Source organism: Lemur catta, chromosome 9, assembly GCF_020740605.2.
Source record: "Lemur catta isolate mLemCat1 chromosome 9, mLemCat1.pri, whole genome shotgun sequence".
Lineage (NCBI taxonomy): Eukaryota > Metazoa > Chordata > Mammalia > Primates > Lemuridae > Lemur > Lemur catta.
The window spans coordinates 3,385,592-3,403,323 of record NC_059136.1 but is presented as its reverse complement, the minus strand read 5'-3'; the positions used below and the strand labels follow the sequence as shown (position 1 = coordinate 3,403,323).

Genomic DNA, 17,732 nt, shown 5'->3' with positions numbered 1-17,732 from the left:
TCATAATTGTTTTAAAAAGGCCTAATGATGAGGAGAATGGTTAGGCAAACTAGAGGGGGTGCACGATATGGAATACAAAGCAGCCTTTAAAATGTTCGTGGAGAGCAAATGATAACTTGGAGAGTAAAGTGAACAGAATACTTAGTACATGTAGAATATGATGTTCATTATTTTAACGAAGGTATATAAAATCTAGAAAAATATAATAACCATAACAGTAGTAGTAATGCAATACTAGCAGCAGCTACGCTTGTTGAACACGCAGTGTGTGCTCTCTCTGTGCCAGGCAGTTTGCGTATCTGATATTCTCCCTGCATCAACCCCATGCGGTAAGCACTGCTATTATTTTATGGATGAAGAAACCGTGGCTCAGAGAGTGTGTCCTGTGCAAGGTCCCACGGTTAGCAAGGTGTTAAAATGGGATTTGAGCCCTAGTCTGTGCGGTGGCCGTGAGACTATGCCTCGCAGATGACCAACTGCAGGGAGCGCAATGGACGGAGGCCTCAGCTGCACTCTGACCTCCACTGCCGCGTTGCACGGAGAACACACTTCCCACACACAGCTGCCATCCAACCACAGGTGCGGCGAGGATACGGAAAAGGAAGATCCATTTCCGGTTGACACAAAACTCCTCTGATGGCCGAGTTTGGCTGGAGGACTCCCTGGCACCTTGCATGGCTGGCTGGGGGCGCCTCCTCGAGCCTCCCTCCGCTCTCCTTCAGCCAGGGTCAGGCTTGGATCATGGTCTGACCCATGTGTATATCTACACACGTATAATTGTTATATATTTCTGGTGGATTGACTCTTTCATAATTATACAGTCTCCCTCTTTATCTCTAGTAACACTTTTTTTTTTTTTTTTAAGTCTTTTTTCTGATGTCAGTATAGCCACTCTAGCTTTCTGGTGGTTGCTAGATGTATCTTTTCCCATCCTTTTAGTGTGAATTTATTTGTATCTTTGAATCTAAAATGTGAATCCTGTAGACAACATATACTTAGCTATGTTATTAATTTTTCTATCTACTCATTATGAAAAGCTTCCTAAGAATTTCTAAATGACAACACTGTTGGAGTAGTTCAAGTTTGATGTCTTCTTCCATGTAACAAAACAGCATTTCCTATGAAATAACATACCACACCCCCGAAGAAAAGTCCTCCTCAGAACCTGATAATTAACATTCCAATTCTCAGTTTCATAGTAGGATAGTAAACCAGAGGTTAGGAAAGAAGATTGGCATCCACAAGTCTGCTAAGAACTAAAGACGTAACATCAGAGAAGATGGTTTACTATAAAGAAGTATTAAGCTATGATAGGAGAGTGACTATAGAACCTAACAAGGGATAAACTTGACAGGGGATTCAAATTTCATCGAGGAAGTTGCGAGTACAGCCCACGTCATGGCCGACAGGCTCACTTAGTCGTCCTGGCCAGAGCTGGTCCACAGTTGGCGTATAAGCAAGAGAAACGCACAGGTGAACCAAGGCTGGCTGGCAGGTGAGCGGCGTGCGCTGGAAGTATTGCTGTAGGCACCAGGTACGCTAGGGAGACTGAGGGAAGACCCTGAGTCAGCGTCACCCAGATGAGCTGTTCTCAGAGTCTTGACCCTCAGAAACCGCACAAAATAATAAATATCTGTTGCTTTTAGCTGCCAAGTTTGGAATAATTTGTTACGTAATGACAGATAACGAATACATTTTGCCAGCCTGGAAATAACCTTCTTTCCACCTGGCTTTCTCCTTGCTACCATTTTCTCTCCGTCCTCTCTTCGCAGTGAGGCTCCTTCTAAGGGAGGTCACTTACACCACCGATCTCCAGACTACAGCAGATGCATTAATACACAAAGACCTTCCAAGGGTCACGTGGCGTAAATCGTTTTGGGCGTATGAGTTTCCACGTGCTCACCGTTACGTTTAATCTTGCCCAGCGCTGCGCTGCCTGGGAGCCAGCCAGCACCGGAGGCTTCATGCAGGTTCTCTTTGCACAAGAGCCTTTCTTCTCCATATCACAAAAGCAAAACCTCACCTCCTATTCATTCTGAATATTACATTGCGCTGTAAGTTTTAGTACATGGAAATTTTTAAAATTTCCAAGGGGCTAAATGAAAGGACAATTTGAAATATTAGTATCAATTTTGAGAGAGTGAATGACATTAATGAATGGGTAAGGAAAAAGTTTTTCAAGCTGAGTGGTTTCCAGTTCTTTGCTTTCAACAAAATTGAAGGAGGATCTAATCAAGTTGTCAGCTGATATATGATTAAAAATAATTTTTCATGATAGATCACTATATAATTTTTGGCATATATTTCAGAAAAAGTTCGAAGAATCAAGTGTCATTGTTATAATAAAGTGCTTTCATTTCCATCTACTGATGTGGGTGAGCAAGGTTGCTCAGTGCTTATATCAACAAAATGAAAAACAGGAAGATAATTGATTCTAATTTCTGTCGCATTCTAGAATATGTAATTTTCATCTTTGGATACATAAGTTAACTTTTGTTTTTAAAAAAAGCCCCATCCACCTCATTAAGAGATGCATTTCCATGTTAGTTCTGCTTAATAATTATCAAAATGTGTACTATATTTATGTTGTTTTCTTAGATGTGACTAAAAATTGTATTGGTAACTTAATACTGAAGAATAAAGAGCTTACTATTTAGAGACTTGTGGTTCCAGGAAAATACAAAAAAAAATTAAATCTTAAGTTATATATGTGTATTTTTGTGGAGAATCATCACAGGTGACCAATGAGAGACATTCCAATCATAGAAAAACCTTACATTACGGTGAAATTCTGTTGAGAAGTGAAACAGAAATACACATTTAAGGAGAAAAAAAGAACAATGTAAAATTTCTAATGCTATAGAAGAGTTTATTCTTGCATTTTTTAAGATATTGGATGAAAGGTATCAAATTGCTAGTATTTAAGAGTCCTCATTGAATAAATTAAAAAGGGTTATAACGTAGTTTTTCAAAAATTGTGAATATTTATAATATGCCAGAAGGTATATCTTTTGCAACTATTTTATACTTTTATACTTCATATAGCTTTATGAAGACATAATTTACATACCATAAAGTTCACCCTTTTAAACGTACAATTTGGTAGTTTTTAGCATATTCACAGAGTTGAATATTCACACTTTCCTTACCCCTGAAAGAAGCCACATACCTGTTAGCAATTATTCCCCATTCTCCTCCCCACCCCAGGTAACCTCTAATCTACTTTTTGCCTCTATGGATTTGTCTATTCTAGATATTTCATATAAAGGGAATCATACAATACGTGGATTTTTGTGTCTGGTTTTTCACTGAGCATAATGTTTTCAAGGTTTATTCATGTTGCAGAATGTACTAGAACTTCATTCCTTTTTATAGCTGACTAATGTCCCATTGTATCGACGATATGCTATATGTTGTTTATCCATTCATAAATTGATGGACACTTGGGTTGTTTCCACATTTTGTGTATTATAAGTAATGCTGCTATGAATATTCACGTACAAGTTTTTGTGTGGACACAGGTTTTCGTTTCTCTTGGGTATATACTGAGGAGTGATTGCTGGATCATGTGGTAACTCCATGCTTACCCTTTTGAGGAACTGCCAGACTGTTCTCTAAAGTGGCTTCAACATTTTGTATTCCCACCAACAGCGCATGAAGGTTCTGATTTCTTTACTTCCTCCCTAACAATTGTTATTGACTATCTTTTTGATTAGAGCCATCTAGTAGGTATAAAGTGATACCTTATTTTGGTTGATTTGCATTTTCCATATGGATAATGACATGGAACATCTTTTCATGCACTTATTGGCATTTTTACATCATTGCAGAACTATCTATTCAAATCCTTTGCCCATTGCGATGGTTGATTTTATTTTAATTAACTAATTAATTTATTTTTAGAGATAGGGTTTCTCACTGTCACCCAAGCTGGACTGCAGTGACGTCATCATAGCTCACTGTAACCTCAAATTCCTGAGCTGAAGCAATCCTCCTGCCTCAGCCTCCGTAGTAGGTAGGACTGCGGGTAGCCACCACCACACCCCAGTAATTTTTTTAAAATTATTTTTTGTACAGATGGGATCTTGCTATGTTTCCCAGGCTAGTTTTGAACTCCTGGCCTCAAGCGATCTTCTCGCCTCAGCCTCCTAACGTGCTAGGATTACAAGTGTGAGTCACCATGCCCGGTCATGATGGCTAACCTTATGCGTCAACTTGGCTGGGCCATGATGCCCAGATATTTGGCCAAACATTATTCTGGATGTTTCTATGAGAATGTTTTAAATTAGTGACATTAATAGTTAAATTGGTGGACTTTGAGTAAAGCGGATTGCCCTTTATAATGAGTGTAAGACTCCTTCAATCAGTTGAAGGCCCTAACAGGACAAAGATGGACCTCCTTGAAGTAAGACAGAACTTTGACAGAGATGGTCTTCAGACGTGAACTGTGACATCTTCCCTGGGTCTCCAGCCTGTGGACCCACCCTGCAGATTTTGGACTTGCCAGTACCCGTAATTGTGTGAGTCGATTCCTTAAAGTAAATTTCTCTATCTGTCTCTCTCTATATATATACACACATCTGCACATTTTATTGGTTCTGTTTCTCTAAAGGACTTTGACTAATACTGCCCTGTTAAAATTGTGTTATTTCTCTGTTTATTAAGTTGTGAAAGTCCTTACATATTCAGGATATTAATCTCTTATTAGATATAGGATTTACAAATATTTTCTCTCCCATTTTCTCAGTTCTTTTCACTTTCTTGATGGCACAAAAGTCTTTAATTTTTATGAAGTTTAATCTATTTTTTTCTTTTTAGCTTGTGTTTCTGGTGTCATATCTGAGAAACCATTGCCTAATCTGAGGTAATTTAAACTTTTGATAAGGAGGTTCACAAGCAAAAAGTTTGAAGACCACCAATCCACACACTGCAATCTGGATTTCAATCCCAACTAGTACCAGAACTGCTCCTGCTAAAGTGAACTTTTTTGTTTAGAAAAGCAATTAAAAAAATTTTTTTTAACTGCATTAATGGTCACAAACAGGTACAACTGATGTTCAAATATTGGCCTAAAATTCAGGAGGATTGTTTGAGGCCAGGAGTTCAAGATCAGCCTGAGCAAAATAGTGAAACCCTGTCTCTACCAAAAACAGAAAAATTAGCCAGGCATTGTTGTGGCATGCACCTGTAGTCCCAGCTACTCGGGAGGCTGAGGCAGGAGGATCACTTGAGCCCAGGGAGTTGAGGTTGCAGTGAGCTATGATGATACCACCGCACTCTAGGGATGGAACCCCGACCTGCTCTTAGCTGGGAGGGGCCCTTAGCCACCTTGCTTCTTCTGGGGCTTGGTATCAAATATGCCTCCCCAATTTAATCCTGGCTACACCCCTCTGCGGAAGTCCCTCACGTAACCCTCAGTGGGCTCACCCTGGATCTTGATGATGACAAGACGAAAACACAAGAGCCTACCGGCCTTCCCTGATGGGGCGGGGAGTGTGACTACGGGGACTCAGCCCGGTGGGCCCCTGGGGCCTTACCTCTTCCCTCCTGCACCCTGAACAGGTTGCTGTTTTTCCACCTCTCTGTCAGCACCACACAGAGGGAGACTTCCAGAGGTGCGCGGTGACAGACACACGGCTCTCCTAACCCTACGCCAGGCGCGATCTGGGTCCCACAGGGAAACTGTACTCCCGAGACTCCAAGCCTTGGGCTCGTCACACGTGGGGGCCTCCCGTTCTCTAATGCTCGGAAGCATCACCCAGAGCGGTTGGTGAGCATCACTTCGGTAGCGTGTGCCGAGGCGACTGGCACAGCCAGGCAGGACTGACACACACAGGCAGCAGCTCCACCGCGCGCTGGTCCACACCGACCGGGACCACCGACGGAGTCAGGACCACCCCGTGTGGGGAGAAGGGACGGAGGGAGGTAGGCCCAGAGGTCACAGCGCAAGTGGCTTCCAGGCTCCAGGGCCAGTGTTTTGTCTCACAGCATCTGTGATTTATGAAGATTCCAGAATCTGGGGTTTTGGGGGGTTACTCCTAAGAACCCCGTCCCCCGTTAGACCCTGGCTGGGCCAGCGCTGGCCCGTCCTCACGAACACGGCCTGTTCCCAGGGCTGGAGAAGGGTGGCCTCAAGTGAACGTCTTCCCGCACTGGTCTGCGTCCCAGCAACGCCAGTGCAGAGCAGGGCCAGGACGTCCACACAGGCCAGCCCCGGGGACTGCCAGCTCCTCCTGGGTGTCATGCACTTCGCCTGCGCTTTAGCCCACGTCTCACCCCGATGGTTCCCAAGGTCCAAGTTGCCTTCCAGCTATGGAAACACCATTTCGCCCTCTCTCCTGATGATCCATCCTGGGTCCCTGAGTCCCTTATTGTAGTGGATGGTTCTCAACAAAGCAGTCAGAGCCTCAGTCCTGAGAAGCTCTGAATCCTGCCTTCACACTCCCGTGTGTCTACTTGTCCAGCTGATCGGTCTCTCTCCCCTTGCGTAGAAACAGTGTCTTTCCATGAACACTGCTTTGAGCTCTTGGCATCACGGGGTGGGAGGGGAAGGAGGAGAACAGAACGGAGGGCAAGTAGATCCGGAAACAGAACCCGAGAGGGTGAGGGGGCGAGCTTCCTCCCCGGGAGCCTCTTATCAGCCAGCAGCAGCAGCAGGTCTCGGAGCTTAGGGGCAGCTCCCCTGTCTTCCCTCCACCTGGGCTCTTGGTTGCTGCCTCTGCTCCCGGGCACTACAGGCCCCCCTGGCCATGCCAGAGTTAGGAGTCCTGGAGCCGCGTGCTGTGGGGCAACACGGAATGACCCGGCAAGCCTGCACCCACGCAGGGAATCTGGGGAAGCTGAGGTCCGTCCGTGGCCCCAGCTGACTCCAGCACATGCGTGGCCTGTGGTGCTGGGCATCACTCATTGCCCCAGTGCTGACTGTTCATGGTGGTGAGGTGCGGGTTCAAGTGGACCCAAGAGCACAGGACTGGGCCAGGTGCGGGGTACAAGGGATGAGACACAGTTTCTGGTCTCACAGAGGCACAGACAAGTGAATGAGTGATTGGTACCCCAGCTGGGGCTGGTGCACAACTTCTCAGAGATGCCACCTTCCCTCTTCCTTGGGGCCCCAGGATACCTCTCCCTCCTAAAGCGAAGGATCTGGTCACTCAGGCCAAAATCACACTGTTTCCTCTGTGGCTGCAACGTCACACCTTGTAGACAAAAGTCTTCCTCAAAACCATCTCATCTCTACAGTCCGCTGACCGTGCGCCCCAGTATGCTCAGGCTGACAGTCCCCACCCTTCCCCATCTCACTGCTGCTCCTCAAACCTCTACCCACCCACGTGACCAATTCCTGCCACACCCTCCACGAGGGCCACTGCGTTGCTACTATCCATTAATGATAACATGACACCCACCCGATCAGCACACAAACCAGAGACCAGAAGCTCATCCTTGACATGACCCCATCTAGTTAGTAACCGGTTGCTGACTCTGACTCTACCTCCTGAGTCTCCAGATGACATCCCCCTCCCGTCCCCCCTCCGCCTCCCCAGACCACTGCCCTCTGGATTCAGATGGTCCCGCGTCTGCATTCGGTCTCTGCTGCATCCTAGCAGTGTGACCTCAGCAAAACTCTCTCTTGTGGCCTCACTTTCATGGACTACAAAATGATTTTGCTAACAGTGTCTACATCATCACCTTGACATTTAGATGAAATAACATAATGCACATAAAATGCTTAGCCTAGGACATGGCTTAAAGTAAGTCTCACTAAATGTTAGCTGTTGTTGTTGTTACTGTTATTACCATTATCTGAGCCTCAGCATCTCCCACCTGGGCTAGTTAAGAAGCCTCCTACCTGGTCACTCATGGATGGCAAGGACCAGCCATGGAGAGTGAAAACTCACAGAGGCCACAGCAGTGTGGAACCATCTGTGGCCCCTGTGGGAACATCTGTCCCTTGAAAACAGCTGATGGTGGGAGAAGCACCAAAGCAGAACAGCGTCGTAACCAGGCACAGCCGCTGGCTGTGAGGGCAGCCCTCTCCCTGCAGCAAGAGCTTCCCGGGGCCCGGGCGGAGATGTGGTGTTGTAGGGGTGGAGGAGCCCTTAGAAAGTATCTCATTCAATTTCCCGATTTTCGGATGGCAAAACTGTCTTCCTGTGGGGGTAAAGGGCTTGCTTATGGCCAATTTTACTTCATAAGAATTTATCTGGGCCACTCTGTACTTAGCCCTGGGCTGGGTGCTGGACACACCGCTAGTCAGGTGGAGAGCTTGGCTCCAAACCCAGGTTTCCACTAGGTCATACCACCGACGGGCAGAGGGGCAGCCCACTAAAGATACCGCTCACATTTCCATGCAATTCTGCATTACCAATAAATCAGCATGGGAATCCGTTCGACTAGAAGCTGGGATGTGAAACACCAAGTTGAAAGGCTAGAAAGGCACTTGCAAGAGGACTGGCAGACATTTTGCACAAATACTAGTAAGAACATGTTCTTCACGCCAGTATTTGCCCTTTGAACACACAAACACAAACTGTTCTGTGCACTCAGCCTCAGAGTAGGAATTTTGCAACACATCCCACAGTTAACACTCTTTTCCTCAACACTTAGACTCTTCTAGTTTCTGAACAGAATCAGAATTAGAGGAGAAGGGAACATGGACAATAAATTGTCATTTTATAAATGAAGAAACTAAAGCTTAGAGCAATCTATAATGACCATATTGGCTGGATAGCCTCACCTTTGTGCCACAGGACAGCAATTAAAAAAGATGTTTGCTTAAGGCTTATATGTGCTTTAATTAGGAAAGTCCTCCCAAAATGTTTCTTAACCTTTTATGGGTCATAGGCACCTCTGAGAATCTACTGAAACCTGTGAATTCTTCCCAGAAGTGATCCCACAGGGGCATGAACATATTTTTGCATGTAATTTTAGTAGTATATCCATGTAGCCCCTACAAATTCCTGAGACATATAAAGAAAAGCTGTTTTCAGGTGTTAGCTGCACAGTAATGCAAAATGGTTCAAAGCAACTTTGTAGGAGCAGCTCAAAGCTGAAAACTTCTGACCACAAACTTTCTACTGGAAGCCGTGTGCATAGTAAGTGAGAAATGATGACAATGCTGTTCTTCAGTATTTGACTCCAAGCATGTAATTATGATGTGTCAGCATGTACATGCAGATTAAAATAAAAAGTACTTATCAACACAACACTATAGCCAGATAACATCAACATCTAGGATTCCAAACAGTCCTAGTAAATGGACCCCTGAACTGGAAATACAGTGAAGACACATCGCAAGAGTCACCAGCCTCTCCCTACCTGCTTCAGAGCCTCTGCCACACCTCGCACCAAATGCAAACCCTTGCTGCAAGAACACAGAAAACGTTTACACTATTCATTGTCATTTAAGCATCTTCAATGTACCACGGTATCTCCTCCCACCTAAAGGGAAGGTTCTGCATGTACATTGTGGCATTCAGTTGAGATTCTAATAATACAGTTTGCACTGGAAAAATAAGACTATCCACAGACTTGCCTGCTAAGAGTCCATAAATGCTTCTTTTAACTCAGAGGACCCGGATTTCTGCTAGAAAACGGGGTCTGTGTTCGAGAGGTTTTCCTTCCTTCCCGGCGGCCTTTGCTTGCCCCACAGGTTGCCCCTGCCTATTTCCCACCGAGCTGGCAAGCGGGGCACCAGAGTGGGATGGAAACATGAGCCGGCTCCGGCCACAAATAGCAACAGGCCTGCCATGAGTGAAAGTCCAAATATAGACCTGCTGCAGCTGTCTTCCCACCTCCTACTGCCCAAGTGTCACCCGGAGAGGTCACATGCTGTGCTCTGAGTTACTTCCTTTACTGTTGGAGCCTGAGACCTGTGGCTGCCCCAAGGACTCAGACAGCTGGTCATGCAGAGAGGGTGGGGGCTGTCACAGCAAGGCCAGAAAGGAGACTTCTGCCAGCCCTCGCACGGTGGCCTTCTACCTGGGCTTTCATGGGGTCTTCTCCTAGGGTGTTATGAACAAGCACAACTCTGGAGTTAATCAAATGCCACTTAATTGTTTTTGCCCATCATTCCTTTAGAGTGTACGCAAGATGGGAATTATTCCCCTCTCTTGGTGAAAATCCAGCAGATTTGATGCCTTTCTTCTCCCTCTTAGGTGACATAGTCCTTAGGGTCACTTGAAGTCATACTTTCAAATTCAGTGATTGAATGTTCAATATACTAATAAAAAAGCCAAACGTGGTTTAGCTGGCATCAAATTCTTCTCCCCCTGCAGCTCGGGCCTCGTTAGCAGGCAGCTGCCCTGGGGAAGGGAGACTGGGCTTGGCCTGCCCTTCCCATACCCTACCTGAGCTGCTGGTTTGGATCAGGGCAGGAGGGCTAAGGTGATAGGATGGCTCCTATTTGAGCAGATGCCACGGTAGGTGCTGACTCCAGGCTCTCTGGGCCTGGAAGGTGCTTACAACTGACTCTCTCTCATGGGGAACTTTTAGAAATCTCTGGAGATCTCTTCCCTGAAGTTCTCACAACCAGGCTGAAAGTCCTTCTATTCTAAGGAGTCTTTTTCCTTTTATTTTCTCTTCTTTTCTTTTCTTTTCTTTTCTTGTGGGTAATATTTTGTAGAGATGGGATTTCACTATGTTGCCCAGGTTGGTCTCAAACTTCTGGCCTCAAGTGATCCTCCCGTTTTACCTTCCCGAAGTACTGGGATTACAGGCATGAGCCACCATGCCTGGCCTCAAGGGGTCTTTTTTTCCCTCCTTAAGGGCCTGGGGACACCTCCAGAATCTCTCAAGTGAGGGCTCCTCATCCATGCAGGTGCCCCTCTCGGGCACAGTCTAAGTGGCTCCTTTCTGGCTCTTTCTTCCTGTTGACCCACATCTGGATCTTGGAAAGGAGGCTCCATCCTTGGTCCCAGCAAACTCTGGGATGCAGATGATCCCAGTGCAGCCATGCCCTGGCTCTCGTCGCCGGCCAACCTTTAGTCCAACTGCAGGAAATGTGGCAAGCTCCCTTTGAACACCTCCCCTTGAACAGGGCTTGGCACTGGAGGGCGTCATGACCTCCAGCCTGACGACAGCTCTCTGCAGAGAAACTGCTCCACCACTCTCCCTCCAAAACATCCTCTCTTTTCTCTATTCTGACCCTTTTTTACAGTTGACCCTCAAACAACTGGAGGGTTAGGGGTGCCAACTCCCTGTATAGTCAAAAATCCACATGTAACTTTACTAATAGCCTACTGCTGCCCAGAAGCCTTGCTGATAACATAAACAGTCAATAAAGCATATTTTGTGTGTTATATGTATTATATACAGAATTCTTACAATAAAGTAAGCTAAAGAAAATGTTATTCAGAAAATCATAAGGAAGAGGAAATACATTTACCATACTCTACTGTATTTATCCACACTGTAAGTTTACGTCGTCTGCTTATGAGATGAATCCTCTGTCTGAAATGAGGGGCAACTGCAGCTGCAGACCTCAATCTACAGCCCCCACCGAGCAATGCAACTTTCTCTTGTGTTGTCAGGATTTTTCTCTGCTTCTTGGGAGAACTTCCAGCATCACTAATGGCATTTCATATGGGTCCCATGATGTTATTTGTTTGTGGTACTGCGCTAAACATGATGAAAAATACTAGAGAACCCAGAGGGATACTTTTTATTGTGATATGCAATTTACTGGAGAGATAAAGTGGGTGTTTAAGCAGATACTTGCAACACTTGAGCTCACCACAGTAGGAACAGGAGGTGGCTACAAAATTATTATAGTAGCACAGTGTGTTTGACCAAATATCTGAGCACCCTGGTGGCCCAGCCAAGCTGACACATAAAATTAACCATCACACATATATAAATATATGCTGTAGACTATGTCCCTCCCAAATCCATATGTTGATACATAATCCCCAGTGTGATGGTATTTGGAGATGTGGCCTTTGGGAGGTGACCAGGTCATGAAAGCAGAGCCCTCATGAATGCGACTAGTGCCGTTATAAAGAAGGGCCCAGAGAACTCCCTCATCCCTTCTGCCATACTGTGAGGACACAGTGGGAATACAGGTCTCTACGAGCCAGGAAGCAGGCCCTCACCAGACACCAAATCCGCTGGTGTCCTGATCTTGGACTTCCCAGCCTTCAGAACTAGGAAAAATAAAAATTTGTTGTAAGCCTGCTGGTCTTCTATGGTATTCTGTTATAGCAACCCAAATGGACTAAAACCACACACACACACCCCCACAAAATGAGAGCAGGGTTTATTCTCCTCTCTTGCATCTCAGACTGCTGGTGGGCTCCCGAGCTGCTGGAGTGACCTGCCCACACCGGCCTGAAGGCTGCTGCCGCCAGTGCGCAGAAGGCTTCTTGCAGCCAGAGCACCAGGCTCCCAGCGCCCCCGGCGCCTGGTACTAAAACTCCACAGCGGCTGCCCAGTGTGGGTCAGGGGAGAGATCCGCAGTGGTCCATGTTCCCGGTGCAGACTTTGGAATCCTGGCCACGGGAGAACCCCTCTGCCCTCAAGGGGCCTGGGACTAGCATAGGGAGGAGCCCAGAGACAGAGCAAAGGCATTACTACAGAGAGGGGGCTCAGGCTGGGTCCCACACGCCTCCCCCAGTCCTGAGCAGCTACATGATGATGCCATTTGGAGAGCCCAGCCCCCGCCAGACGGCATCCTGTCCTAGGGCCTAACAGCTCCTGCACCTCCACATCCCCAGAGCCCCTCTGACATTCACCTCTGTCCACCTGAAAGGCTGCAGCAGCACAACACCAGCTGGACCCACAAGTACAGCAGCGCCCCCAGAATTCCAGCCTACAAAGTCCTACACCCCAGGGAATGGGTGGTGCAGCGCACCAGGGAAGCTGCTCTCGGGACAAAGGGCGTCAGCGTGCAGTCCCCAGAGCCTGACAGCTGCCTACCTGGGGCTGCTGACAGCAACTCTGTTCCCACCGCCAACAGGGCTGCGGTGCACTAGCACGTGCCTTGAGGTCAGGCTCTCCACACACACCACTGCCAATGCTGTTGCCTCTGGGGACCAAAGCACATGATCCCCATAGCCTGAAAGCCACCCACCTGCCTGGGGCCACGCCCACTGATGGGAACCCTGCCCCACAGAGCAACAGGGTCCCCATGCACTTGCTTGTGCTGAGAGGACAGGCTCTCCCTACCCACAACCACAGCCTGTGCCTGTACATCACCGAGGGGCCTGAGAACAGGCCTGCCCAGCCTGGCACCACTCCCCTGTGGTGCCCAAGCATGCCATCAAGGGGCCTGGGATCACCCTGCCGAGTCCACCACCACTGCGATCGGTGCACTCCTCCCACCCAGCCTGCCGCTAACACCACTACTGGCACCCACCTGCACACACCACGTGGGGGCCTGGGGACTAACCCACCCAGCCCATCACAGTCACTGGTAACATTGGCAAATGCCACCTGGGAGCCTGAGGGCTGTCGTGCCACCACTACTACCCTTGCCCACACCATGCACATTGCCCAGGGTCCGAGGACTTGCCTATTCGTCTGGCTCACTACTGCCACTGCTGCCACCTGAGCCAGCCACCCACAGCCCCAAGAATCAGCCCAGCTGGACCTGCTAACACTGACACCTACATATGCTGCCTCAGGACCTAAAAGCAGGTATGCTCATCCTGCCACTGTCACCACTGGGGACCAAGGGCTGGCCCACCTGGCATCCCTGTCCCCAGGAAGGCATCATCACAGCCTCCACTAACTGCAGCCAAGCCACTGAGAAAACCACAGACACCACTAACACTGTTCACAGCCAAAGAAATCATATAGCAACAACACAACCGCATGCACCCAGAAACAAAGCTAAAGTGCCACATGCAACCAGCACCACAGACACACCTTCAGAAAAAAGTCTTCTCCTATGAAAGCCCTTCCAAAAAAATTGGAAGAGGTGACTGTTACACCAGATGTGCAGACATCAACAACATAAAGACAAAAGAAATATGAAATGTGAAAAAGCAAGGAAATATGACACCACCTAATGAACACAATAATTCTCCAGCAACAGATTCCAATGAAAAAGAAATTTAATTACCACACTTCAAGCTATACTACAAAGCGACAGTAACCAAAACAGCATGGTACTGGCACAAGAACAGACACATAGGCCAATGGAACAGAACTGAGAACCCAGGTATAAAACCATCCTCATATAGCTATCTGATCTTTGACAAAGCAAACAGAAACATACACTGCAGAGAAGAGTCCTCATTCAGTAAATGGTGCTGGGAAAATTGGATAGCCACATGTAGAAGACTGAAACAGGATCTGTACCTCTAACCTCTCACAAAAATCAACTCATCATGGATAACAAACTTAAACCTAAGACATGAAACCATAAGAATTCTAGAAGGAAACACTGGAAAAACTCTTAAAGACATAGAGAATTTATGAAGAACCCCAAAGACAATCATAGCAACAACAAAAATAAATAAATGGGATCTGATCAAATTAAAAAGCTTCTCCACAGCCAAGGAAACTATAACTAGAGCAAATAGACAACCTACAGAATGGGAGAAAATATTCACATGCTACACATCTGAGAAAGGGCTGATAACTAGAATCTGTATAGAACTCAGGAAAACCAACAAGAAAAAAATCAAACAACCCCATTAAAAAGTGGGCAAAGGACATGAACAGAAACTTTTCAAAAGAAGACAGACTAATGGGCAGCAAACATATGAAAAAATGCTCAACATCTCTAATCATCAGGGAAATGCAAATCAAAACCACAATGAGATATCACTTAACTCCAGTGAGAATGGCTTTTATCAAAAAGTCTCAAAACAACAAATGTTGGCATGGATGTGGAGAGATAGGAACACTCATACACTGCTGGTGGGACTGCAAACTAGTACAACCTCTGTAGAAAGTAATATGGAGATACTTCAAAGAGCTATACGTAGAACTACCATTTGATCCAGCAGCCCACTACCGGGAATCTACCCAAAGGAAAAAAAGACATTCTGTGATAAAGACATCTACACTCGAATGTTTATAGCAGCACAATTCACAATTGCAAAGATGTGGAAACAACCCAAGTGCCCATCAATACATGAGTGGATTAATAAAATGTGGTATATGCATATGATGGAGTACTACTCAGCCACAAAAAACAATGGTGAAGCAGCACCTCTTATATTGGATGGAGCTGGAGCCCACTCTACACTAAGTGAAGTATCACAAGAATGGAAAAACAGGCATCACATGTGTTCACCATCAAATTGGTACTAATTGATCAACACTTATGTGCACTTACGGTAGTAACATTCATCAGGTGTCAGGCAGGTGGGAGGGGGAGGGGGATGGGTTCATTCACACCTAATGGGTGCCGTGCACACTACCTGGGTGACGGGCACACTTCTAGCTCTGACTTGGGTGGGGCAAAGGCAATATATGTAACCTAAATGTTTGTACCCCTGTAATATTCTGAAATAAAAAACAAAACAAACAAAAACCATGACGTATCCAGAAACAGAATATATATATATATATATGTATATGTATATATACATATATATATATATATATAAAGTAATCACACATCCTGATAACACCACTATTAGGTTTGGTGTGTATTTTTCCATATTTTTTTTCTAGGAATATACAAATTTATGCCCTTCTCACACACATAAAATGGAAATTACTTATATAATTAGAAAGATTGATAGTTTCATTTTGAAAAACCAAATAGGTTAGAAAACTACTAGAAGGAATAAAATAGTATAAAACAAATATAGATGGTGAAAAGACATAATGTGAAGAATATACCAAAAAGATATTTAAAACAGACTATTAAAATTATAAGTAAATCATACTAACTAAAATAATATATTTAAAAATATTTAGGGGAAAGATAAATCACTTTGGCTAAAAGGTTATCTCTCCAAGAGGACTGGGTGATTGAATTTGAGAGCCAGCACGCTGACCCAGCCACAGGCATTAAAAGGGAGGAATTTCAGACAGAGGCAGCTTTAGACCTTCAAGTTGTATTCTACAGAAGTTCCTAGATACCTTGAGGTCATCTTCAGGACAGAGAGATGCCCTAACCAGAGCTCTAGTCTGGCCTTGGTTTTTTTCAGGTTTGTTGTTGTTGCTTAACCTTGGGGATAACAGCAAGTACAACTTTGATTCTGGGCTTTCCCAGCTTAAAACCGTTAGAGTGGACAGCCTGGTAGGTGTTAATGGCGCGGGCAGAGAAAGATTTCTCAGGCAGAGATTACGACATAAACGTAAAAAAGTTTATTTTGCCCTTTTGGGGAAAGGGAAGAGAGGGTGAAGAAAGAGAGAGATGGCTTGGCATCCCAAAGAAAGAGAAGGAAGGTGGCTTGCTGCTTTTATGGAGACAAAGAGAAAAATAGTAATTGTTGTGGAGTAATTAGCAGGCAGCTTTGAGAAGTCAGGTTGTCTGTGTTTCTTGTGTCGTCTAAGTTCCTGGAGACGTAGTTATCTCGCAGATGTAGTCAGGCTTATTGCAGTAGATGTGATTTTGCCCCTGAGATATAGTTTTGTGCAGGAAACTAACACCTGGAGTTTACCTCCTGCTGTCTGTTTGAGAGCTTCTCAAGAACACCTGGAGGCTATAGAAAGAAATTCTAAAGTCTGTGAGCCTTGAATGTAAAGAGAACGATTTACATTTCCTTTCTGTCTTTTGGATCTTTTTAGATGTTTGTGGAAACAGAGTCTCTGGCAGGGTGCCTGACAGCTTGGGATACAGTAGGGAGAATTCAAGATTGATCTTTAGCTGTTATTAGAAAATTGTGGGATTAGATATTTTTCTGTTATTTCAGCAAGGCCATTCTTACAAAACCCCCCACAAGCTCCTTCACTTATTGCTCAATCAAGAACCCGCAGTCCTTGCTTTGGCAAAGGGCTCCTGGTGTGGGCTCCCTGGGCATCTCTCTCCCTTCCCTCACCACCACTATCCCCCTCAATGGGCTCACGAGATGGGAGCTGGCCTCTACTGTACTTCTCAGTCTACGCCGTGTATTTCCTAGGCAGAGACTAACTAGGGCTTTCTTGTTCCCTGTTGTATGAACAAACCCAGCTCCACCCCAAACTCCATTCCCACATGTAAACTGGATTTCTTCGTATCTCCTTAAATAGGTCTTCAGTAGCCAGGTGGTCTTATTTAGTCTCTGAGTGTTGGTGTATCTTAAGTTACTTTTCTGGGTCTCTCTTTACATCTAAAATGAAGAGTTAGAACATAGATTGTACTTAAACACGCTGGTTGGAAGCTGAGATGCTTTGAACGCAGAGACATCTTTTTGGATTCTCCTCTACCTGCCCCCTCTCAAATACTGGCACATAGCAGACACTCAGTGAAAGCTTGTTGAATTGACAGAATAAATCTGTGGCTCCTACCCAGTGCTTGGCACTTAGAGGCTCTCCATAAATAATTATTGAGTTTAATTTTGTTTGATCTCCCCAGCACATTTGTGACATTCTTGAGGACAGGAACCATATATATATTCAATAGGGCCGTGACAGCAGACAAAATCAGGCGGGTCCCTGTTCTCAAGAAGTTCACAGTTCAGTGTAGGAGGCCAAGACAATAACTCGTCCATTTAACCAGTGTTCTCCCAACGTGAGCATGTCCAAAGGTGGGCCGGGTGAGGCAAGAGTGGTAATTCCCAGGCGCCAGGCGAGGCGGAGGTAGCCCTCTTGACCTTTTCATTGGTTGTCACTGACCCGCCCTCTATCACTCA

The 17,732-nt window shown here is 45.7% G+C and overlaps 1 protein-coding gene across 1 annotated transcript in view; it reads right to left on the bottom strand.

Moving 5' to 3' along the window:
• Positions 1–9,680, bottom strand: part of FSD2 (fibronectin type III and SPRY domain containing 2) — a 35,803-nt gene extending 26,123 nt beyond the window's left edge. Inside the window, exon 1 of the mRNA XM_045561601.1 lies at positions 9,533–9,680. The gene's annotated coding sequence lies outside the window, so the exon portion shown is untranslated. The remainder of the gene's footprint in view (positions 1–9,532) is intronic.
• Between the last annotated feature and the right edge of the window lie 8,052 nt (positions 9,681–17,732).